This window comes from Lepisosteus oculatus, unplaced genomic scaffold, assembly GCF_040954835.1.
Source record: "Lepisosteus oculatus isolate fLepOcu1 unplaced genomic scaffold, fLepOcu1.hap2 HAP2_SCAFFOLD_74, whole genome shotgun sequence".
Taxonomy (NCBI): domain Eukaryota; kingdom Metazoa; phylum Chordata; class Actinopteri; order Semionotiformes; family Lepisosteidae; genus Lepisosteus; species Lepisosteus oculatus.
The window spans coordinates 675,001-693,629 of NW_027168298.1; the positions used below are offsets into that span (position 1 = coordinate 675,001).

Consider the following 18,629-nt stretch of genomic DNA (forward strand, 5'->3'; position numbering starts at 1 on the left):
AATTATAACTGAAGTTTAAACAACTAGTGTTAAGTCCTTATTTTTCTGTAGTCAAAAAAAGCAAAAATTAACATTCAGGTCATGAAAAACTCAAAAAAACTCCCCAACCACTAAACTTTACCTCCCACCTGAGCGCCATCTTGAACGCCCCTACCACCAGAGAATGCTCACGATTTCGGAAGCTGTCTCCGGGACGTGCTGATTCCACACATCCTGAATAAATCATGATATTGTTAGTTGCTGTAGCTAGACGTTCAAATGAGTTTCATGGCCAGATGGACTGTTTCCTCCAGCGGTATAATATTGCAGTGAGACAGCACGATGCCTGCAAGACCATGTCACGCTAAACGCCACAGATTGTGTTTGTCCGTTCGTGTCAGTCGTCCCGCAGCCACGGGAAGTGGGACACAAACATGCTGCAATGCTTTCAAGACGTTAGGATTTGTTTGTGCAACATCCAAGAGGAGTACTTGTGGCTTGAATGTGAACTGTAAGTGCCCGCCCCCTTTCCTCTGTAGTGCATGAGTTCCTCCCGGCATGCCCTTCGTCATTGTTCTGTCATCTTGTATTTAAAGGGTTGTATTTCTGCTGCTGAAAATAAGCAACGGTTTTCTCACAACGCCCTTTGTTCCCAACGGAGCCCTTGTCTGTCATGAAATTCTTCAAAACCTCAAGCTAGAAGAAGAAGAAGACGACAAATATGAAGCGTTATAGCAACGACATGCCATGACACGATCGATAACGATTTCCATAGGATCCCCGCGGTTGCCTGGCAACCGTCAGCTTTGCGCAGTGGCAGTATCGTAGCCTGTGAGGTTTAGCCGAGGCGTGATTATTGCTAGTTGAAAACTTTTCCCAATACCCCGCTTCCGCCGGTTTGCAATACAATCGGCGAAAGCAATTTTTGACAGTCTCGTCAGAGACTGAGCAAGGTGTTTAAAGACAGATTTGGTCACGGTGATATCATGGTAGAAAGAAACGAACTTGTTACGTGTCAACAGAAACGCTCTTTAGCTCTTTCAGCTTTATGCAGAGAACAGCGTCTGTCGAGATTACTTTTGTGTCAGCGCGAAACGCCGTGTGCTTGTCAGTATGATTTCATATTGCTCGTAGCGGCGCCTGGCTTTTGTCTGTCAAAAGTTAGGTTGCGCTTCTTCATGCTGCATCGTCGGCATGAGTGGAGCATTTTAAACGTCTGTACTTACTGCGCCCCATAAGAAATCGTTTGTCCCCATTCAAAAGAGATTGTGCGATGTCCTGCAGCGTTCGCAAAGCAAACCTTTGACAGTTTGAAAAGAGGAATTTATTCTGCTTCCTGTGCGTGCAGTAGTTACAAAGTTGAACGTCTTTACACGATCTGCTGCAGTTTTCAGTGGGTGGGCTTTGTCAAATGGCTTGGAAAAACGCACTGTGTTTCGGCTCGGGAAACATCATGAGCAGTGTCCTGCATGTTTTCTGTGTATAGCTGTCTTTTAACGCATACAGAATTCATTCGAAATCATTGATTTCTCCAATTAACAAGGGTCCCTTTTTGAACCTGCCAGAAGCATTCTTTCAATGTAACAGATTTACTCCGGGGAAGGGCAGCATGACATTGAGAGTAGCTCAAGCTTTCAGCACCTTTATCTGACTGCATGTATGCAGACACTGCTCAGAATCCCCTGTAAGATTCTCCTTCAATTACGTTTTGCAGTGCTTTAGCTCTTTCAAAAGGCTTCGCTTTGCTAGTCACAATCCAAGGCTCATGACAGCATTTGAAAACATTCGCAACTGCGTTGGCCGGGAATCGGACCTGGGTTAACTGCTTTGAAGGCAGCTATGCGCAACACTGGCTCGCTCCAGAATAAATCTCGCGTCGAGGGCATATTTTTTTCCATTTTACCGTGAGTCGGGCTCAGCTGCACAGAGGAGAGAGCAGAGCAATGAGGTCACGGGGACAGGGGAGTCACACGCTGGCGGTTTGAATACGCGGAAGATCACTGAGGGATCCACAGTATATGGACCCTCCGTGCGCCATCAGTCCGCACTCCGGACTCTGAATCCTGCCATCCGAGTTAAGATCTCGGCGGAACCTGAGGCGCAGTTCCTTCTTAAAACGTAATCTGGTGAGCATTTCTAGAATCGTACTTGTATAGATGCAGCCTTTAATGTGTTGCTAGGTTAAAATTGATGACTTCTTGTATTTCAGTAGGCAACTGCCCTCTTGATTTCGGATTTAATTTCTTTATTACAGGGGCGCTTTTATGAAGACAGAGTCATGTTCAGGTACTTTGCTTGATGGAGGAAGCTCATTTCGGACTCTGTGATCTGCTCACCTGGAAAGGTCTGCTATACTACTACAAGAGAGAAGTAGAGTCTGGAAGAAGGGACAATATTATGATGCTTTGGAAGATAATGTTTTTTTTTCTTATACTGAAAATGAAAGGTAGTTGTTTCTATATGGACTCAGTCTTTGGAATTTGTATATTTATATATTTCAGTGAACCCTCAGCCATTCCTTCTGTATTGTAATTCAGTTTCTCTTTTAAAATTCCTTCCCCACTTCTAGGACCTGCAGTTGCTGAACTCCACAATGGCTTCTATTGGAAAGTCTGTGACTGAGACCAAGTAAGTGTTCACTTTTTTATGAAACCATTATTTATTTAGGAGCAATGAGCAATTCTTATATAAATGCAATAAAATCATTATGCTCAAACTATGAGAGAGAAAATTAAGGATAATTTAAGAAATCAGTCTTAGCTTGTTTCTATACACAGATGGTATTATTTATTTTCAAAGGAAACCCGCGCGGATTCCCCTGGTGTGCAAGATGTACCTGAATACTCTTGATCAGCTTCCTGCTCACTTGAAGAGGGCGTGTATGAAGCACGCCACGGCAGAAAAGATCAGGATGGCCTCTCAACAGGCGAGGGAGGACATGATGAATCACCTGAAGAACGGGGTCATCGTGGATTACCACAGAATAGAGATCGTGTCTGGTGAGGCAAACAGGATAGTGGTTGTAAGACTGCTAGAGTCCTTGGGCCTTTTTGTACATGAGAAGCCTGAAGACACATTGGCAAGGTGAGATATTTTTAATCTGTAAGGCTTCTGTAGTTTCTTTTTGAAATCATTGTTACAACATATTATGTAAAAGCATGTTGAAAAGAATCTACCTGCATTCCAGCGGCCCTGAGCAAGAGGCCGCTGTCCAGGAGGAAGAGATGCCAGAGGCTGCTCTAGAAACTGAAACAGAAGCGGATAAGGAAGGGGAAGATGTGAGCTCTGAAGAACTCTATCAGCAGTAAGACTTTTTTATTTTTCAGATGTATCTATTTTTTACTAAAATTCTAATTTGTCTTATAGGTATAAAATGTTTAAACCGGTGTTTTATATCCTTACAGGCCCTGAGTAGTTAAAAAGTATCAGCAGGCCGGAAGAGAGTGGCCCAAGCTGGACTCTATAGAAAGCACTCCCTGGATGCTCCTCTCCTGATTGGATTCAAACAGTACCTTACCAAGGATCTGGGAGTGGCAAATTATTCTCAGGAGGTATTTATTTTTTAAAGGCATTTAAAATTAAGCAATGGTATCTTCATTGTAAATGTTTTTATTTCTTAGCTTAAAATTCACCCATGTGAAATGATGTCAGCCATAAACATCATGACTCTATATTTCCTACCTGAATCTATTCTACTTAAATTATTACATTATACACAATTTGAGTTCATTTTAAAAAGTAAAAGGTAATGAAAGGAATGCATTTTCATAAGAAAGATAATACCGATATGCATGTGATAATCTTCCTTATATCATGTAGTGCATCATTTGGACACTTTGTGGGCTTCAAATACAAAGAAAATCATGTTCTATGGTACAAGATAAATACAAAACTTAAGCTTCTTTATAAAGCATAAGCAATCATTTATTACATCGCTTCTTGAATTAAATCTTTTGACAAGAGGTAAGACTTCTGTTACATTTAAACCCATGTTTAGCTGTGTTTTTTAGATTTAACTGAACCAATTTCTGTGTGTGATAATGTCCTTGAATTCTGACAACATCACACTAAATTACATGATATAAAACAGCTAATGTTTCTAGAGATAAAGTTTCTGAGATGCTTCTAATTACTTTTTATTACCAGGGACAGTTTAATTCACCTTGTACAGTACTGTAAGACCAAGATGCTTTTTTTAAAAGTTATTTAACATTTTATAGAACTTTGTCTACTATGGCAACATGATGTGCTTGGTGAAACTTGGAAAAATACTGCTTGGCCACTTATCTTAAGATAAAGATAGGATAAAGGTTTATCTTTTGCACCTACCTGACCCCCAGGGAAGGCCAATGCTTTCTAAGTTGATGGTTCCCTACAGTAGACTGTACTTTAATTTCAAAGGTAATGTATATTGACCCAAATCAGTTTTGGAATCCAATCTACTGACGAGATGGAGCACATCCTTTTTTCAGGATTTTAGCATCATACGTTTGGTATATTTAGTCCCTAATGCTGAAAGAAATGATCATAGAACATTTGGACACTTTGTGGGCTTGAAATACAAAGCAAATCATGTACTATGGTACAAGATAAATACAAAACTTAAGCTTTTATTTTAATTAGATTTGTTTATAAAGCATAAGCAATCATTTATTACATTAATATATGTGAAAATAACATTTTAGCATCATACGTTTAGTATATTTAGTCCCTAATGCTGAAAGAAATGATCATAGAACATGACATCTAACCTTACCTGCGGTGTTTTTAATCCCTATTGCTCAATGCACGGTGAAAGCATTCCATACATGTGTCTGACAATGAGGAATGGGCCCCTGAGACAGTCATTTGCCTGTTTCACAAATGATCGTATTTTACTAGAGATTCTGTTTGGGATTCAGATGTGCATTCGGACAGCAATCCCTTTCAAGAAATGATACGTTCTGGATGAGGTCAAAGGTGCTGGAACACTGTATCTAGGATGTGTTTGCAGAGACTGTGTGTCTCCTGCTTCAATGCAGTGATAAACAGATGTGCTCCTTTAATTTATTGGTACATGCCCAGGGCAGTAAGCAGTCTGAGGATTTATTTCCAGATGGCATAGAGCAGTGAAGCAGTGAAGTAGTGCAAAACACTGGATCATTATATTATTAGAATCTATTCTACTTAAATTATTACATTATACTCAATTTGAGTTCATTTTAAAAAGTAAAAGGTAATGAAAGGAATGCATTTTCATAAGAAAGATAATACCGATATGCATGTGATAATCTTCCTTATATCATGTAGTGCGTCATTTGGACACTTTGTGGGCTTGAAATACAAAGAAAATCATGTTCTATGGTACAAGATAAATACAAAACTTAAGCTTTTATTTTAATTAGATTTGTTTATAAAGCATAAGCAATCATTTATTACATTAATATATGTGGAAATAACATTTTAGCATCATATGTTTAGTATATTTAGTCCCTAATGCCGAAAGAAATGATCATTTGTTTAACATGCACGGGTCTGTCTCAAAGGATGCAGTACTCCTGAAGGGTCTCAAACCCTACATTTCGGATGCCTAGCTGTATCCCTCACATGTGGCACCTCAGAATGACTTCTAACCTTACCTGTGGTGTATTCAGTCCCTATTGCTCAATGCACGGTGTACATACTGCACATATGTGTCTTGAGAATGAGGAATGGGCCCCTGAGACAGTCATTTGCCTGTTTCACAAACAGGGACCTGGACCTAGACCTGGCCCGTACAGGGCTCAAACCCGCGACCTTGGCGTTATTAGCACCACGCTCTAACCAACTGAGCTAACCGGCCTCACGACAGTGCTCCTCTCTGTGCTGCAAAAAATCAAACTCAGGGAATTTCTTTTGTCTTCCTTTGAATAGAAAGCCGTGTAATTCAGTGTACGGGCTTTCTCGTGCAGTTTCATGGTTCTTGTAACCCAAATCCTACACTGGCCTAAAGTGCCCCCCCATTTCACAGCATTTTTCAGCTGATTTAAAATGTACCTAAAGGAGAAGCATTATTGAAGACCATCAATTACCAAGAGCTTTTGTCAAAGGTTTTGGTGGTCATTTTGAATGACCACAGAGCGCTGTGACCTCGGTTTTACATCTCATCCAAAAGACAGCGCCCTTTTACAACACAGCATCTCCGTCACTATACTGGGGCATTGGGACCCGCACAGACCTCAGGGTGAGCACCCCCCCGCCGGCACCATTAACACCGCTTCCAGCTGGAAGCTTTGTTTTTCCCTGTAGCTCATCCTCATCCAGGTACTGACCTGGCTCACACCTGCTTAGCTTCAGTGGGTATTCAGTTGCGAGTTGCAAGGGGATGCAAGTGATGGAGCCGCTCGCTGCAAAAGCCACTGCATTGGCCGGGAATCTAACCCGAGCCTCCCGCGTGGCAAGCGAGAATTCTACCACTGAACCACCAATGCTCAGTGCCTGGGCCTTCAAAAAAGACGCTTTTTTGGTGCTCTGTGCAAAACGCGTCGACATCTGCTTCCAGCTGCAAAATGTCATTTGCGGACGCTGAAGAACTTATTTCCAAGGCAGCGGGTACAAGCGATTGGGCGTTTTAAAACCACCAGGAACAGCAAAGAGGCACGCTTCTTTGCTTGTGCCGAAACACACCGACTGAAGGCGGACAACGTAGTCGGCAGGATTGGAACCTGTGCGGGGAGACCCCAATGGATTTCTAGTCCATCGCCTTAACCACTCAGCCACGACTACAGCAAGCCTCACCGCCGCTGCGTTCTTGCTACAATCTTACCTGGATCGCGAGGCGCCGGCGGAAGCCTATTTCAAAGTCGTTCTCCGTTTCAAAAAACATTTCCAAAATACAAGCCTTGCAGACAGACACGCCTCAGAGGACTTAAGGGTGGCTTCATGTCGGAATGATAAAGTCTCCCCGTCCGGACATGAAAATGCCACTTTGTTACACACAAAAAAAGAATCAACAACAGAGAAATGCCCACAAGCATTTGAAAAGCCGCACCACGTCGCACTTGAAATAGCTCTTACATTAGTGGTAGACACAGGAATCGCCTTTTTATTTACGCTCTTACCAACGCGATGGAAAGCAAAACAAAGCAAAGCAGAGCAAAACAAAACGAACAAACGAAAACCCTCACGTCCCGCACTTGCATATAACGCTGTTACGTGCCCAAGCGGTATTGTACGTCATCCTAGCACTGCACCCCGGGTCGTACGGTATATGGGAACGAGCACACGCCACGAATCGTCTCGAATCACTCCCTACAGCTGTAAGGCGCCTTGAAGCGTGCACCCCCAACATTCTTCTTTGCGCATCTGTGAAAGGTAAACTCTTGAGCAAACTCTGAACCAGCTCTAAGGAAACTAATCCGATTAGACGTTACTTTGACTCATCCTTTAAGGGACCCTTGTTAATTGGAGAAATCAATGATTTCGAATGAATTCTGTATGCGTTAAAAGACAGCTATACACAGAAAACATGCAGGACACTGCTCATGATGTTTCCCGAGCCGAAACACAGTGCATTTTTCCAAGCCATTTGACAAAGCCCGCCCACTGAAAACTGCAGCAGATCGTGTAAAGGCGTTCAACTTTGTAACTACTGCACGCACAGGAAGCAGAATAAATTCCTCTTTTCAAACTGTCAAAGGTTTGCTGCAGGACATCGCACAATCTCTTTTGAACGGGGACAAACGATTTCTTATGGGGCGCAGTAAGTACAGACGTTTATAAAGCTCCACTCATGCCGACGATGCAGCATGAAGAAGCGCAACCTAACGTTTGACAGACAAAAGCCGGGCGCCGCTACGAGCAATATGAAATCAAACTGACAGCACACGGCGTTTCGCGCTGACTCAAAAGTGATCTCGACAGACGATGTTCTCTGCATAACGCTGAAAGAGCTAAAGAGCGTTTCTGTTGAGACGTAACCCATTGGGCAAAAGACGTATAATATACGTCTATTAAACGCATATCTTAGACGTCTAAATGTGGTCTACAATTCGTCTAGAATGAAATTCTAATATACGTCTAAAGTTAAACGTCAATTATACGTCTATATTTAGACGTTCATTATACATAAATGGTTGGAGTTCTATTATACGGATAAATTTAGAGGACTATTATACATATATGGTTGGAGTTCCGGATAACTTTAGAGGTCTATTATACGTATATGGTTAGAGGTCTATTATACGGATAACATTAGAGGTCTATTATACGTATATGGGTAGAGGTCTATTATACATCAAAGATAGATTTTATAGGTGTAGAAACAAGTAAAACAAGCCAATGATTAGGTTTAGAAATGTATTCTGAAAATACACATTCACACCTGAAACATATGTATTTCAAATTATACATTGTATACAATCAATCAACAATCAACATATGGGCAATAATCATAAAAACACAACTAGTCTTAAACTTCAGCTACAAATTCTGGTAACATGGCAATATACAGTATAGTAATGACAAACACAAAACTAATTACATTAACACACTAACTCAAAACCACATTTTGATTCAAATATACATTTTAAAATGTACAACTTCTATATTTCCAAGAAAAAAATATTACATAAAATATAAAATATTACAATGGAAGTTAAGACGATTTTTGTCCACTATTTGCAAACCCTGTCTAATTGTCCTAACAGTTAGAACCAAAAACCTATTATTTTCAGAGTCCAGATCTCCTGGCCCCCTGCCTTGCATATGCATTCTTCAAGTAACACATTGCGTGCTCCTTTATTTCTTTTTCTGTTGATGTAGGGTGGGACTTCAGCACCGCAGCTAGGAGAAAATTATATAATATTACTTCCCAAATAAATGATGATTAATATCTTCTTTAGTATAATCTAAAAAATGAACGGTTTACTAAGCTCAAAGCTGAAATAAATGTATAAAATTTGGCTTGCATCATAGCAGTTGAGCAATAAAGTCTGTCCTAATTAAAGAGTACCCAAAGTTTGAAAGTACAACATAGAATAAGAATAAGAGAAACGGCAAAACGATTTTGTGTCATCTTCCCCATTCACACTATTTTATGTGCCATTTTTTTGCTTATTCACATACTATTTTAATCAAAATAATATTAAGAAAGATCTGTATGTATTCAGATAGTATTATTATTGTTCATACTTACTCGTCAAAAGAGGATTGCTGAGATATTTTCGGATATACTTTTACGTTTGAAAAACGTGTCCAAAATGGTGACCAACGAATACTAGCAATGCATTGTGGTATATAACCGGAAAATATGCTGGGTTCGATATTTTCTCAACGTATGCGTTTATTAATGTTGTCGATATTATGGTTGAAATTTAACATTGATAATACATCGCTGCTATGAGCTGATGTGCAATTTTAACGCATGCAATAAGTAAGGATCGGTCACTGTTGTATGGTATTATATATAATGACATTATGGAATAGGATGGGGACAGGCCTGGCATCACGGGGGGAGGGGGGAATGTCGCCCCTTCAGTTTTGGGCAAAAAGTTTTACCTAACTTAATTTGCACCCTAAAAAAATAGTTGTACTTTGTCAATGGTCAGACAACACTAAATGACACGAACAGTCACTCAGTCTGTTTGATAGGCAGGAGGGCTATCCGTCCAGGAACTGCACATATTATTGAGTGTCAACATTACGATCCTGTTTGCTCAGGTGGACCGATTCCTTGCAGTAGTTTATCATTATACTTAAAATCGTTTTATAACTAGGACTAGTTATAGCAGTCTGTGCTTTCTGTTGGTTTTACAACATTTTTTTCTTAACGATTCAGAACGTCCATGTAGCTGCAAAAATGAACGCTTATGGTACTTTTCGCTCCAGGCAATACAAACCTTGAGAGTGACGAAAAATGTGAAACTAAACTTCATCGCAAATACCAGATTGCTAGTCGTTATCTTCTATCATGAAGCACTAATCAATGGCATAGCTGCGAGATTTCATTTGGGTAGCTGCACCGTACAGCTCCGTTTCAACTGAAATATCACTCCCCCCTCAGAATTTCAGACGCCCCCCTACAGATTTTTCCTCGGGCACCGCGCACTGATGGGGGACTTTTGTCAAGAAAATAAAAATAGAAACTCTATAGGCACTCAAACATTTTACTGTTTTTTTTCAGGCAGGTGGCAAGACCCCCTCAGCAAAACCCTTGTATGCCAAGCTGTGGGCATTGATTGTGTGCCGCAACTAGGAGTATACGGCACTCTGCACAGTGTACGAAGTAAATTATTTTCGCAGTAATTAATTTATTATATTTACTATATTTATTATACACGTGTAAATTAATTGCTGCGAAAATAATTTACTTCGTACACTGTGCAGAGTGCCGTATACTCCTAGTTGCGGCACACACGATACATACAGTAAAAAGCCTCAGGCACTGTGTTAGATGTGTTTTCGACGTTATATATGCGTTTGTTAATGTCGTCAATTTTACGGTTGCAATTCGACGTTGATTATACTTCGAGGCGACGTATATATACGTATAGCCGTAATTTCACCGTAAATATACGTATATTCGACGAATCAATGCCCACTGGGAACAAGCTCGCTTCTTTCTACCATGATGTCACCATGACCAAATCTGTCTTTAAACACCTTGCTCAGTCTCTAACGAGACTGTCAAAAATTGCTTTTGCCGATTGTATTGCAAACCGGCGGAAGCGGGGTATTGGGAAAAGTTTTCAACTAGCAATAATCCCGCCTCGGCTAAACCTCACAGGCTACGATACTGCCACTGCGCAAAGCTGACGGTTGCCAGGCAACCGCGGGGATCCTATGGAAATCGTTATCAATCGTCTCATGGCATGTCGTTGCTGTAACGCTTCATATTTGTCGTCTTCTTCTAGCTTGAGGTTTTGAAGAATTTCATGACAGACAAGGGCTCCGTTGGGAACAAAGAAACCCGTTGATTCTTTTCAGCAGCAGAAATACAACCCTTTAAATACAAGATGACAGAACAATGACGAAGGGCATGCCGGGAGGAACTCATGCACTACAGAGGAAAGGGGGCGGGCACGTACAGTTCACATTCAAGCCACAAGTACTCTTCTCGGATGTTGCACAAACAAATCCTAACGTCTTGAAAGCATTGCGGCATGTTTGTGTCCCACTTCCCGTGGCTGCAGGATGACTGACATGAACGGACAAACACAATCTGTGGCGTTTAGCGTGACATAGTCTTGCAGGCATCGTGCTGTCTCACTGCAATACTATACCGCTGGAGGAAACAGTCCATCTGGCCATGAAACTCATTTGAACGTCTAGCTACAGCAACTAACAATATCATGATTTATTCAGGATGTGTGGAATCAGCACGTCCCGGAGACAGCTTCCGAAATCGTGAGCATTCTCTGGTGGTAGGGGCGCTCAAGATGGCGCTCAGGTGGGAGGTAAAGTTTAGTGGTTGAGGATTTTTTTTGAGTTTTTCATGACCTTGCTTTTTTTGACTACAGAAAAATAAGGACTTAACACTACTTGTTTAAACTTCAGTTATAATTGAAAGAAAAAAAAACGTTTTTTTTTAGGTTTAAGAATTTCGATATGAGTAACACTGGGAAAAGAAAAGAGAGTGCTGGGTCTTCGAAGGAGAAGTCTAAGAAACCTCAATCGTATATGTATAGCACTACAAGAAAATTGATGGCAACTAAAGGGAAAAGTGAAGCAGCTGGAGGGGACGTGGAAAGAGTGCTGGAGATGCGCTCGTACGCGAGCGTTCGCAGCCCAAGTGAGACTCAGCTGCCAGAGGAAGAGCCGGAGTCCCTGCCCAGCACACCTGTGAAAACCCCAGCAGCCAAGAGAGGAAGGGGCGACCTGACGCTGGAGGAGCTCCAGACCAACATCTTCAACATGATGGCACAGAGCATGGGTGAGCTGAAGGAAATGATTTGATCTAATACAGTCGCAATCGAAAGTCTTAAAAAGTCCATGGACTGTGTGTTTAAAGAGGTTGAAGACTTAAAGAGTGAAGTAAAAGTTCTTAAACAAGTAAATACCAAACAAGAAAAGCATATTAAAGAACTTGAATTGAAAGTGAACGATGTAGATAGATACCGTCGATGATGGAATTTAAAATTATTTGGAGTTAAAGAGGAACGTGATAAGGACCTTGTTGCAACAGTGAAGGGTATCTGTAAAAGGACCCTGCCGGACCAGGAGGACGTAATATCGGCCATTGACTTTGTTCACAGGCTCGGGAGAGCGAACATGTCTGGGCAAGTGCGCCCCAGATCGATTATAATACAGTTCACCAAGAGGACGGCGAGGGACATGCTGTGGCGAGTGGCGAGGGAGAATGAGTATTTGAATGGGAACAAACTGAGGTTTGCAGAGGACCTGTCTGCCGCGGACAGGAGTACCAGGAACCAGCTGTGGCCCCAGGTTGAAGCTGCCAGAAGAGAGGGGAGGAGAGCCTACTTTGTGGGAGCGAGGGCCTTTGTGGATGGGAAGGAGATTTGCTCCCAGTGACTGCTCAGTTAATGATTATGTTTGGTTATATTTGTTATACCAGTATATACTAGTGTTTCTTTAGTGTTAGTTTGGAATGGTGTAGTTAAGTGTTAAGGACTGTTATAGTTCTGGTTGTTGTAACAGAAGAAATAAGGTTCTTGATCCCGAGATGAAGTAAAACAGATGAGTTTATTGCATGCAAGGAACAATAAAGCCAAAGTCTTGTTTCCCGCAAGAAACAACAAAACCGAAGTATTGTTCCACGTACTGTTACAAACTTTTGGGTTATATAGTGTTTTCTTCTCCGTTTCTGACGTCACTCGGTCTGATGGTAAAGAGGGGGGTTCATGGTATTTGGCCAGTTTACGATGTTCTGGGCAAATGGTCAGTTTAACATTACACCCAGGGGGGTTCCTAGCTTGCATCTGCAATCCTTATCAGTTAACCCCCTTTCCTGCCATAAACCCCAGCTTGTGACTTAGAAGTCTAAACCCCCTACAGAAAGGATTAAATTCAAACCCCCGTCTTCACATCTTTCTTCATTCCCCCCTTATAAAATATGGCATACGTCAGTGTAGCCTATTTTTATAAATACAATGTCAGGGCAGATCTTTCCTTTCTTGGCGAACAGGTATGTATTGCCATGTCATTGTACGTTCCACGGTTATAGCAAGATGTGATACATTTTTTTGTGAATGTGATGATTACAATTATACATATAAACAATACTACTCCTACGGATAAACACTATAAAAAGGTTCCACCCCAGGCCCCAAACACAGACTTTACCCATACTGAAATTTCTGTCCCTCATTGTAAATGTGTTGGGCCAGATCTGAGATGTGCTCAGAATTTTCAGGAATATATGTGCAGCATTCAGTGCCAATTACTGCACAAGTTCCTCCTTGGGCCGCCAGTACATAATCTAAAGCTAGTCGGTTCTGCATGGCCACTGTTCTGAGGGCTACCATTTCATCATTAACAGCCTTCAGACTAGATGAGGTAGAATTTGCTAATTCTTCTAAAGTCGAGGCCATTTGAATTAACTCTCGACTCAGAAAGTTCATGCCGGCTTGTGGAAATATTATACCTAAATAATATTCCCAATCAGCCAATTTTCTTTGTGGTCTGTGGTTAGGTCCGAAGGGGCTGTGGATTTGAACACAGATATGAGGAACCACATATCCTAAATAACATGAGCCAGACCACTGGGCTGGCAACCATGGGTAGGCTCGTTTTCCACAAATGAAATATGTTCCGTTTGGCGCTCCCCATGCCTCTGAAAATAAGAAACTTATACCGAATTGTGGGGTGTGCCGATCCCATCCTGGAATTTGGAAGGTAGAGGTGGATATATTTGCAGCGATGGTAAGGTTGCAACGACTCCATCCAACCAAGTGCAGACCATTAGTGTGCTGAAAACATATGTTTCCCTCACGTTCCTTATTTAGAGTCAGGTATGGTGGTGTATGGCTTCTGTTATATTTAGGAGCGTAAGAGCCTGTGAAACTCGTGGGCTCTAAGCCTCGCTCCTGTAGATATTGTAATGTTGTGCAGGTTAAAGTCGTGTTATGGCAACCCCCATAGTTTGTCATATTAAAATTTCCTAAATTATCCCTCCAAATGATCATGCCTATGACTTCCTCGCGACGCCAAGGAATGGCTCCCATAGGAAGTCCTCCCTGTACATATTTGGGTAATGCGGCACACACCCAGCAGGCACTTTGGTTGGTTTTCTTAGCTAGGATAGGAGAGGCCTAAAAAGGAATTAATTCCATGTTCTCCTTTGTGGGAGAGATGATCATTAATTCCTGCGGAACATAGTCCTACAGCAACAATTATTGTTATAAACAGAAATGATTTCATTCTGAGTCTGTAAATGGGGATGAGGCTCGTCGGCAGTGTGGCGCGTGGATCCAGCGATCTTTTCCTTCCACTCGAACCGCAGACTCGGTTGTCAACAGGATCTGGTAGGGTCCGTCCCACCTGGGCTGGAGAACCTGTGAAGGAAATTTCCTGATCCACACCCACTCTCCTGGGATGAGGTCGTGCCCTCCTTCAGGTGGTGGTCCCCACGCCTCCAGGACCTGCTCGCGGGCTCCTTGTGTGGCCTCTGTCAGCAACTTGCAATAATACAAAGGAATGGTTGATCCAGTCTCAGCACCTGTAAGAGAACTTGATTCAAATTATTAAAGGCGGCTTTTGCTGCGGGAACCAAGGCAATCTTGTCCTTGTACTGCACTCCCCCCTTAAGCAGATCTGTTAAGAGTTGTGCTCACCCTGTAAAAAACATTGCACCCAGGCCCTGTTAAAATTTCACAATGCTAGACACAAAAGGGCCTTATCATAACTGCTTCTATTAGACACTCTAAAGCTGAAGCAACTCAGACTTGTGGGTTTCCTCGTCAGGGGAAGCACTCAGAATACCATCAACATACTGAGTGATCACAGCCAGTTGAAGCCACGTGATACCCTGTTCTGCATAGTCATTCTTTGTAATGCATAATATTCCAACCCAATAGATCTGGAATAAAACCATCCATTAAAATCTGGTACTCGGCAAGTAAAACTTGCTGTCCCAATACTCCTGTGGCCTCCTGCCATCTTCCCATATACATTGCTCTATAGTACACTGTTGAACAGAGGAGTGAAACAAGCAGGACAGTAGTGCTCCAGTATCCCCTAACAGAGAAACCAACACTCCATTAACAGTACATTTTTATCCACTGGACTGGGACAGACTTAGGGAGGCTACAAGGGATTTACAGGATCTAATCGTTAGGTAAACAGATTTTCTCACAAGACGTTATTCTCCCCAGTCTCGATTCTAAACCTACACCGTTTCAGCATGTCTGGTTTCGAGACATTCGAATAAAACCAAATTGTTTCCATTATTGCAACTAATTGTATAAATTACAATTTATAATAATTTATAATAATACAAAAACTGTTTAACTACTTTTACGTCCACCTGCACTGTACTTATACGTTTCAGACGCTCTTATATTTTCCAATCTCCTTAAGTTGATTTTCGTCAAGTCTCTTTAGTTACGTCTCTAGCCAGTCCCGCTGGCTAAACACACTCACACCGTCATTTAGTATACCAAAACTCACAGTTACACACATACATGCCGGCACACAAATTCATAAAACACACATACACATCGAGAATATATTTTTCTCTTCGTAATACAATGTGCTGTATTCTTGTTTTACTTCTACATGAATCCTTTTAATTCCTGAAGCGCACTCCAGGTTCGCTGCATTTCTAATTTCGGGTGCGGTACTTTAGCCCACCGGTCAATATCTTACGGTTTTGGATTTGATCGTATGGGGGAAATCAGGGAAGGTAGGTGCGATTGCAGACCCCCTCGACGGGGTGCGAGACAGTGTTAGAGTGGCACTGTCATCAACGGCGCCAGCCCCTGCTACATCAAGTCCTTTCCCACTTCGAGTGAGAGTACAGATCTGCGGGCGCCCTCCCTCTAACAGGGGAGACCCTGATCCGTCTTTATCACACTCATACCAAGTGTTATCCCAATCAGACCCCCCTTCTCCATATGGCCACTGAGGGAATTGATCCCAATTATTTTCGTTTCCTGCCTGTTTGTTCCCCTGTGGGAGAGCAGGATATAACTTAGTCGCTGGCTGCAGCACATTAACCAGTGCAGCGTGACCAGGAGTTAATTCCTTCTTTAGTTTCTCATTCTCCTGTACTGCCTCTTTTAGCTTTTTTTCTATACTCTTTCGTAGCGATTAAAATATCTTTTCTTCCGGGTTTTTGTTTTCCCCGTAAACACACTTTTAAGTCACATCCCAATTTCTTTTTTTTTCTCATGTATCTGCCACCACTGGTGCCGGCCGTGCACCAGGGTGGGAGCTACATGCTTGTGCTTTTGCCAATCAATACTCATATATGCTTTCTTTACAGGCGTCTTCGCCCCCAAATTCCCTCTGACAAACTCAGCTTTTTCCATATTTTTCTCCTTCTTTTCCGTCAACTTACACTTTTCCGATATTTAAACGGACCCTTCCACCACTTTCTCAAACCATCAGTTAGCGCACATGTTCGGTCTCTTTAAGATTTACTTTTGTCGTGTGTGAGGTAACAGCTCATTCAGTAGGGGGATGTTTTCACTTGGAAAAACCTGTGCATTACTGCACTCATTCAGCCAAGGGCGTCTGTTACCTCCAGATCTAAATGCCTCTCCGAGACTTTAGAGAGGACTTACACCGCACTGTTCACAGGTAAGAAACGAGACCTCGAAAACCCCCTTTCTTGATCAGTAATTCACCATCCCCAGAACGCCAGCATCGCTGCTTTTGCCCCGGGGTGGACTTACGCACTGAGCTCAATCAGGGCGATTCTCGGGTCTCAACGTCCTTTAAATCCTGCTACTTAATGCTTTGCTCTTTATTATGAGGTGTGTTTATGTTAGTGTCGTGCGTGTGTATATGTATTTCACAAACAAGGAAAACACCAAAAACATACATACATATATCTCTTCTACTCCTGTTTCCTTTAAAACAAAAAAAAAAACCACGCCACGCCAGAAACCACGCCACTCCAATCTGTGCACGATCAAGGCGTAGCTAATCTCAGGACCCCGGGCGTAATTAAAGCCCACACCAATCCTGGATTATACGTGCATTTAATGCACCACTCAGCTCCAGAACCCCGGGCGCAATTAAGGCCCACACCGATCCCGAGCCACAGAACTCCGGGTGCAATTAAGACCCAAACCAGTTCTGACCTTCAGAACTCCGGGTGCAATTAAGACCCACACCAGTCCTGAACTACGTGCATTTAATGCACCACTTGCTCTAGAACCCCGGGCGCAATTAAGGCCCACACCGATTCTGAGCCTCAGAACTCCGGGTGCAATTAAGACCCAAACCAGTTCTGACCTTCAGAACTCTGGGTGCAATTAAGACCCACACCAGTCCTGAACTTCACGGTAAGGGTCCAAAACCCGTTAAAAACTCCACGCGCAATTAAGGCATACACCAGCTTCGAACGCCTGTACACAATACCGCGGAACCCCTGCCAGACCAAATTCTGGGCTTACAGCAACCAACCCATTACATACACCGGTGCCTTCCCGGGCCAGAGGAATTCAGAAACTCACGTTTACTCCGTCATCTCGGGCGATTCTCGCAGGGAGCAGAGATTTCCCAATCGGTCAGAGAGAGTCGGGACTTTTAAATAAAAGAGGAGTCCTTACCTCTTAGTTATGTGCGCGCTGACCGTCTCTCCTGCCGATGGGAAGTTCTGCGCCTTCTGGAGCATCCGCCGACTACGCCAAATTTGTTGTAACAGAAGAAATAAGGTTCTTGATCCCGAGATGAAGTAAAACAGATGAGTTTATTGCATGCAAGGAACAATAAAGCCGAAGTCTTGTTTCCCGCAAGAAACAACAAAACCGAAGTATTGTTCCACGTACTGTTACAAACTTTTGGGTTATATAGTGTTTTCTTCTCCGTTTCTGACGTCACTCGGTCTGATGGTAAAGAGGGGGGTTCATGGTATTTGGCCAGTTTACGATGTTCTGGGCAAATGGTCAGTTTAACATTACACCCAGGGGGGTTCCTAGCTTGCATCTGCAATCCTTATCAGTTAACCCCCTTTCCTGCCATAAACCCCAGCTTGTGACTTAGAAGTCTAAACCCCCTACAGAAAGGATTAAATTCAAACCCCCGTCTTCACATCTTTCTTCATGGTTCTTTGAAAAACTCAATAGTTTAGACAGTCTTAGAGTTAGTTATTTGCTTTTCATGAATGCCAGAGGTACTCGAAATGTTGTTAAAAGAAAAACTGTGTGCTGAGTTTTATTTTTTACAGGAAACGCATGCATGTTGAAACTAAAGTTTATAAATAATTGAGAAATATTAAAGCAAGGAAAATATGATACGTGTAAAATATACAATTTGATCACATAATTACTTAATTACCTCTGGTAGTTAAATGCTTTTTTCTGCTGCGTTTTTTTTCTCTTGTACATGACTCTGATCCTCTTGTTGTATTTGTATTTGTAAATTCTATGTTTAATAAAAAAAAATTAAAAAAAGCATTCTCTGGTGGTGTCCTGCAGGCTTCCTGTGGGTGTGCGTTGGTGGTATAGTGGTGAGCATAGCTGCCTTCCAAGCAGTTGACCCGGGTTCGATTCCCGGCCAATGCA

At 42.3% G+C, this 18,629-nt stretch overlaps 3 non-coding genes across 3 annotated transcripts; 2 read left to right on the forward strand and 1 right to left on the reverse strand.

Annotated features, from left to right (window-relative positions):
* Positions 1–781: 781 nt before the first annotated feature.
* LOC138234116 (U4 spliceosomal RNA) lies at positions 782–923 on the forward strand. Its single transcript, XR_011187811.1, has one exon. It is a non-coding gene; the product is annotated as a U4 spliceosomal RNA (small nuclear RNA).
* A 9,685-nt stretch (positions 924–10,608) lies between these two features.
* LOC138234124 (U4 spliceosomal RNA) lies at positions 10,609–10,750 on the reverse strand. The gene has a single exon (XR_011187819.1). It is a non-coding gene; the product is annotated as a U4 spliceosomal RNA (small nuclear RNA).
* Positions 10,751–18,557: 7,807 nt separating this feature from the next.
* On the forward strand, positions 18,558–18,629 carry trnag-ucc (transfer RNA glycine (anticodon UCC)). Its single transcript has one exon. It is a non-coding gene; the product is annotated as a tRNA-Gly (tRNA).